At 41.6% G+C, this 6,000-nt stretch overlaps 1 protein-coding gene across 1 annotated transcript in view; it reads left to right on the top strand.

Annotated features, from left to right (window-relative positions):
* The first annotated feature begins 395 nt into the window (after window positions 1–395).
* Window positions 396–6,000, top strand: part of MICAL3 (microtubule associated monooxygenase, calponin and LIM domain containing 3) — a 159,337-nt gene continuing 153,732 nt past the window's right edge. The window contains exon 1 of the mRNA XM_072361542.1: window positions 396–457. The gene's annotated coding sequence lies outside the window, so the exon portion shown is untranslated. The remainder of the gene's footprint in view (window positions 458–6,000) is intronic.

Below are 6,000 nucleotides of genomic sequence, written 5' to 3'. Positions count from 1 at the left end.
TATATGGGATGAAATGCTCTGTGTGACAGAGCCTGTGTTAGGTGCTGGGGTCCTGCCTCTGCTAGAGGATGCCTCAGAGGAGGGGGCAATGCATGCTCTCCGTGCTGCTGCCTCTGCTACCAGGCCGCAGGAGACCACTGCTCCGTTACCACAGCAACAGTGACGAAGTGGCAGTCGGAGCCATCATCGCACCATCTCCCCAGTACCCTGTGAGATGCACAGAAGGAGCTTTGCATCCCAGACCCCATTTCTTTCTTAGTTTTTTAGTTCATCCTGCAAGCCTAGTAAAAGAGCAAATTGTTTGAGCAATCTGAGAACCCTATGTGGAGCCAGGGCACGAGGGAAGCGAGGGAGCTCTGCTCTGGGTGGCAGCTGTGGCACAGGTGGGTGAAGTGCGAGCACCCGTCGGGGAGGAGCTAGCCTGTGCCAGGAGAAGGTGACCTTACAGCCGTGCTCTGTGAGTACTGACCCAGCTGGCCTCTCCTTCCTTCTGCTGAAAATGTTACTTACTGTTTGATGCTATGATATTTTGGGTTTTCCTGTTTGTAAGGGGAGGAATTTTCTTTTGTTCAAGCACTTTTAAATAGTCCTCATTCAAAATCTGCAAAGGGGCTGCTACTAGATTTTCTTTTCCTGCAGTCCTGCAGGAGCTACAGAGTTAGCTATTTGCAGTGGGTTTCTCTCTTACTGGCACCCAGGAAGCTCAATGAAATCTGGATGGCAACATCTGCAGGCTGCAGTCAGAGCGGCACAATGGGTACCTTAATGCACTAATACCAGGTTTTGCATTCTAGCCAGCTGATATGGTACTATCCAAAGGTCAGCTGTTTCATTCAATTCCAGGCTTTTTTGTACACACTTACGTACTTGTTTTTGTTCAGATTAGGTATTTAAGCAGTAAGTAAACCAAACACTGGTTGGAACAGGTGCAGAGAGAGTATTCTCTGTACGTAGGATAGAGTTACAAACAGGTGCATCAGATAAACTGCTGATTAAAAAAAAAAAAAGATTATATTGGCAAAGATCCACCACACTCCACTGTAGAACATGGATATCATAGGCAAGCATACAAACAGACAGTAGACAAACATACTAAGGTCAAAGGTGAGATCAATCTAGTATAGCTAATAATAGGCATCTCTAGATGCGTTATGGCTACAGAGCATCAGTTTTAGGATTTTATCTGAAAAATAGGACTTAAATCCCAAGATCTATACGAATATGCTGCTTTGTGAAAAATTATGCATTGGAAAAAAAAAAAAAAAAAAAAAAAAAAAAAAGTAAGAAAAAAGAAATCAAATGGATCTCACATACTGTAGTTCTGAAATTCTGATCAAACTGCAACCCAATCACATGCAAGTTAAGGGGATTTTTATTCTCCAGATGAACTTGGTGCTTGTTCCGTTCCTCGGCCAGACAGCAGCACTGGGGCATCTGTAGCTGTAATCTCATTAAGGCTATTAGGCTGTGCTTGTGCTTGTGTTCTGTTGCTGGCACGGACTTAGGCAGACAGATGATCCTCAAAGCATAGATGGCTCTCACAGTTGAGAGGAGATGGGCTGCATTCTTTTTCATAAGGTTAGAAAATATTACTGCTCTGACTTTGGAAAGGTACCATTTGCAACCCATCCAGAAAAGCAAATAGTGACAGGCCCACTCAGTCTGTGCACAAAAGGGAAATTTATGAACGTAGTTTCTGTTTGTGCTAATGGGAGTCACATGTGTAAGTTCTCCACACAATGAAGGCAGAATACACTCCCTTCAGTGTGTAAACAGCATAAAGATGGGCCTGTGTGAGTGTTGGCATGGGATGCTGGACTACAACAAGAAAAACAGAAATCAGAAATGATTTATTTGTTCATTTTTCCACCCGAAGAACCAGTTCTGTGTTCTGCTTTGTTCACTCTGTTGCAACTAACACAAGCACTGTATCTTTCACTGGTTTGGAATATTTCTTCAGATTTGAAAGTATTTTGATGCTAAGAGATGTCTCTTTTCATTCAGTTTTACCAAATTACTTTTCATTACAATGCCTTAGATCATCATAAGTACCTGTTCTTCCTTTTTTTCTGGCCTTCTTGCCTCACTCAGATATTAGCAGATAGTTCTGTTCCTTTTCAGCAGTGGAGGTTAAGTGCTTCTGCATGTAACAGGATTTCCAGCCCCTCTGTGAACTCTGCACATGTAGACCTCCTGCACATAAGCCAGTACCGGTTTATGTCATTCCTACATGAGCCTGGGGAAGCAGTCTTTGCTGAATGAATGCCAGTGTACCACACAGTTCATAAATATGTAAAAGTAATGGGCCCTATCCCAACAAGCTTAGATTCAGAAACATCTAGCAGATGTTCTGGCTGTGGGGGAGGGCAACAGGAGATGAATAAATACAATACTGCCGTAACAAATACTTTGTTGATGAAACTGTGCATAAATTAGAATGACAAACAAACACACCCTACTGGGACTTTGACCTATCCATAAAACAACATAAACATGTTTTATTAATAGTAGTTCCACGTTTTCAGGATCAATAAAGTGACTTCATTGATTTACTTTCCTCTTACTATTAATACTTCTGTAAACAGTGATGAATTTGAATGGCAGATAAGTAGAGTCTTCCTTATAGTTTGCCAAAGGATAGGTCTAATAGTACTTGCTAAACAGTAAGGCTCTCAACCCCAGAGCCTTCTGCTAAAGAGAGCCTAACCATGAGTAAGTTACCAGCTTGAAGAAGACTTGCAGACTTGTTTGAGAATCAGGCCTGTTGGTTATTTCTTGGCAACACAAGGAAGCTGCTCTATACAGCTTTGTTAAAGGAATAAAATGATGTTGCTTTAACAACAAGTACACAAAATATGCCTTTGGCTAAACTCAAAAGTGTTAAATGTGCCTTCTAGACCTTAGCACATGCTATGCCAAGTAAACCATTTTCAGGGGGAGTCCTGCCCAGGCAGCTCTTAAGCAGGACCGTTATAGCCCAAATTAGCTCAAGAACCATTATATGTCTCAGTGATGACATCACGGACCTTTCTTTCCATTGTGCTTGACCAAGATATATTTAAATCAATTTTTCTAGTCCTTCCCAAGGTCTAGCTGCATAAAAGGAAGTGCTGTATTTCTTGAGTTTTTGTTTATTAATTGCATAGTTTGGCAATAGTTGTCTTTTTGTATATATACATTCTGCTAATTGAAGGTGATCTTGCATGTCTTTACAGATCCAACTGTTGTTGTTCTATAAGGATTCATGAAGTCAAACTCATCTGGGCTACTCTTTGTGGCCCTCAGTGTCCTGTACAATTTTGGGAGGAAGTTTTCCGTCCTTGGATAGCCTTTGTTTTGGGTTATCTCTACTTATAGTAGAGGTATCTCTACTTATAGTCAACTGTAGTGTAGTGTAGCATAGCATGATGCAGTGAAGCGATGTGAAGTGAAAGTTGTGTGTTTGTCACCCATACATATAGTCCTGAGTAGTAGCAGCAAAAGCAACTGCAATTTTATGTTTTACAACTTGGACTATTTGTGAGCAGTGAAATTGCCTATGGGGTGTATGAACAGATCCAGAGCCTCTCTGATCCTTCAAATGCTCTCAATTACTGTCTATATTCAATACTCAGCAGATCTGCATGTAGCCACAAGGAAACTGTCCTTATTGGTTCCTACCTGAATGTGCATTTGCTTAGCCTGAAGGATTAGGAATGTTTTTCTAAATGCTCAAAATTTGCTGTATCAATAGGCCGGCTTTTTATTTCCCTGTCAAACCAGAGGAGTGCTTACTGAGGGAAGCCTTCATTTTTCTTGCTGATCCACTAAATAGCTTTTCTAAGGGAGTTAGGCTTCTTTTCTTTTATTGAAATACTGCTAGTAATTTACTTGGAATTCAGCTGCAACCCCTATCGTTCAACTTCATTCAAGATTAGTGTGTACTTGCGTGTTCAGGGGTGGCAGAAAGGGTTAAATAGCTTCATTTTATAAAGATTGCAGTTATTCAAATGCTCGTGCAATAAATAACCACTGGCATCCAAGAGGATGTTGGGTATTTGATGACCTCTGCCTTGTATTTCAGACACAAGTCGAACACCTGTGTTATTGCTTAGGGATTAAGCTCTTCATATTTTTCCCAGAAGTTGATTCTTCCTACTAACAGCTGCTGCAGCTGACACAGAAGACAACACATTTTAAGACTTCTGTAGGCTGGACTTTCTCTGCTGTCCCTCAGCTTCTTCTGGAATCATTTATTTTGGAAACATTCAGCCACTGGTTTGTATACATATTACTTTTACACAAAGCAAATACGCCTTAGCAATCCAAATAGATGTGAACATCAGAAAATAAGGCAGTGTAATCGATCCATCAGGGAGATCCCCGATGAAACTGCCTGTAGCAGGCAGCAATTTAAATGCAGCGACTTTTAGCAGAAACACTTCTGTACAGGAGATAAGGCCACGAGATAGGACATAAGGCCTCCTGTACAGTAGATATAGGGCCACGAGGGTGGTCAGGAGGTGGACATGATAAGTCTTCATGCACTGAAAGGCTGCTGCAGAGGTGAAAGGAATGATCCTTTGTCTGTGATGGGTAGACTAAGAAGTAGATTCAGGCTATGGTGAAAGAGATACAGGTTAATCACTACCTAAAGCAAAAAGAGATAATCGTGAGAGCAGAACAGCTCTCTTGGGTAGATCTTGGTGTTTTCAGCCTTGGAGGTCTTGAAGGGTAAAACAGATAGGACAGAAGTGCTTTCACAGGGATGGAGCTAGATGACCTCTCAGCATCCCTCCCAGCCTGCCCTGTAATTCAGCAGTTGTCTCCTCATTTGATAATCCATGCGCTGTGTTTTTACTTGGTAATTCCCAAAGTGTCCCATACTGCTCCAGGACTGTGTGCTTATAATGGAATCTGCTGTTTTCGGTATTTAAAGAGATTACAAATTCCCATGGTGGCCATGCACCTGGCAAGTTCTGCGTTTTGGAAGGTCTTCAGAAGAGAATTTAAGATTCCTTGGACATTTTTACTGTGAAAATAGCTTTGATACAATGAAGATACTAACAATTTCCTTGGGTTTCCTTCTGTAACTGTCTTCCTTGCTATAATCCTTGTCTAACCAGGAGTTGCAGCTGGCCTTCTTCAACCTTTAGTAATTTATTTTAGAAACTGAATATTAAAAATATATATATATATAAATCAGGCCCTGTTTTTATATATTGATTTTTCAAAACAGGGTACTGTGCCATAACGTGACCTTACTTGGAGCAGCTCCAGCTTTCAAGAACTCAGCCTTGAACCACATATTTTTCCTCTGGTTTGGTTTGGGATTACTGCCTCAACTGCTGGTCAGCTCACCAGAGGCACCCAGTTTTGTAGTGCTTGCAGGCACTCATTCACAGAGAGTCACCACTTTGCTGGGGCAAGGTGATTGTTATCTAGCCCAGTGCTAAGCAGCAGAACTGTAAAAGCCTCAGGGAAGACACAGCAATGGGCTCACCTTGCACATTGCAAGCCTGGAGCATCAGTATTCTACTAGGCTGAGGTGCAGAATTTCAGTTTTCTGAGCTCTTTTAATATGGAATAACCCTATTTTGTACTGATCTTGCAGCCCCTTGTTCTTGTGTGCCCTCAAGGGTGTGTTTTATTAGCCTGAAGTTCTCTCTGGTATTGCTTTCCACCCTCCTCCCATTCTGAACACCACATGCATGCAGTAAAAAGAGACACGTAAAGGAAGCACAGTGCTTTGTTTTTGCTTTAGTTCTACTTGTTTAAACTCTTCCTCTTACAGTGCATTGTGAAAACTCCTCTGGGAATATGACAGTGTAATGATGCAAATAACCCTGTCATATGACTAAGGCTCTCTGTTGCTGGATTCCGAGATAGCAAGGCAAAATGTATAACAAGTCTTGCTGTGGATGCCATAGACAGCTTCATTCTGAGTGCAGATGGCTCTTCAATTCCCTAATGGGAATTGTTGGGTCCTTATTAGCATTTTACAAAGATTACTGTTAAACT

This window comes from Excalfactoria chinensis, chromosome 1, assembly GCF_039878825.1.
Source record: "Excalfactoria chinensis isolate bCotChi1 chromosome 1, bCotChi1.hap2, whole genome shotgun sequence".
Lineage (NCBI taxonomy): Eukaryota > Metazoa > Chordata > Aves > Galliformes > Phasianidae > Excalfactoria > Excalfactoria chinensis.
This window is presented reverse-complemented; position numbering and strand designations above follow the sequence as displayed.